The sequence below is a fragment of the Fibroporia radiculosa genome, assembly GCF_000313525.1.
Source record: "Fibroporia radiculosa TFFH 294 genomic supercontigs, scaffold54890, whole genome shotgun sequence".
NCBI classification, from domain to species: domain Eukaryota; kingdom Fungi; phylum Basidiomycota; class Agaricomycetes; order Polyporales; family Fibroporiaceae; genus Fibroporia; species Fibroporia radiculosa.
The window spans coordinates 3,847-4,796 of NW_012133112.1; the positions used below are offsets into that span (position 1 = coordinate 3,847).

At 42.5% G+C, this 950-nt stretch overlaps 2 annotated features.

The window, feature by feature from the left end:
* Positions 1-652: 652 nt before the first annotated feature.
* Positions 653-670: a sequence feature (Short protein (FIBRA_09495, CCM07157.1) was converted to a misc_feature.).
* A 53-nt stretch (positions 671-723) lies between these two features.
* Positions 724-735: a sequence feature (Short protein (FIBRA_09495, CCM07157.1) was converted to a misc_feature.).
* Positions 736-950: the final 215 nt, after the last annotated feature.

The following is a 950-nucleotide window of genomic DNA, read 5'->3' on the forward strand; positions in this document are numbered from 1 at the left end:
GCACACACAGCTGTTCAGGTGATCATCACTGTAGAACTACTGACCATACACAAGGACAGGGCAATGGTTTACGTGTCAGGTATTCTTAGATAGCCAATGGCATATTGTGAGCATCAGTCAGCCTAGGTGTTAGGTGTACTACCAGTAGTATTAGGGGTCTGGTCCCTCATGTATAAAATACCAGAGAAATGCAGTGTAGAGAGGTCAGACTTGTTATACCTGTCTACCCTCATCTACTTCTACTCTTCTACTCTGAGCCTACCAGCTCTTATAGGCACCATCTCCCAGATTGTCTATACAACCACCAAAGCTACAAGTGAGTGTTTGGCATTAGGGTAGTGGATTAGTCAAGTATCAAGGTGATATCTTGACAATATGTCTAATAATCCTGATACCCTCCCAACACTAGCCTAATGCCTCTCTGTGCTTTGACTCTTGTTCCATGTGGTACTTCCTGCTAGTCCCAGAGACTTGACTGTTGTGAACCTTGGCATTGCAATACAAGTGCACTGGCCAAATTTATTGCCTGACAATCCTGCACAGTGCATCTTGGTCTCTCGGTGATGGGGATTTTGTTATAGTGTGAGAGGGGGGTTCTTTTTTCTTGTCCTAACTATTCGTCATTGACCCTGTAACTGTATGACTGATCCCATCACCTGATGTGTTTCACCTACATCAGTGTTTCATATCTATCACGTTTCACCTATATCATGATTTACTTACATCGTGTTTCATCTCTATTATGTTTCATCCTCATCACTGATACAACCCAGTGAAACCTGTCTCATGAACATTACTGATCTAACTCGGTGTTTCATACTTATCAAACTCTATTCGCTCTGCCTATTTAAGTAGCACTACTTCTGCTACTGTACCTTAGTTTTGTCCTCTTGTTCCTACGTACACTTCATAGGGACAGTTCCCCAGTAATAGACGCAGTTGTCTATTCA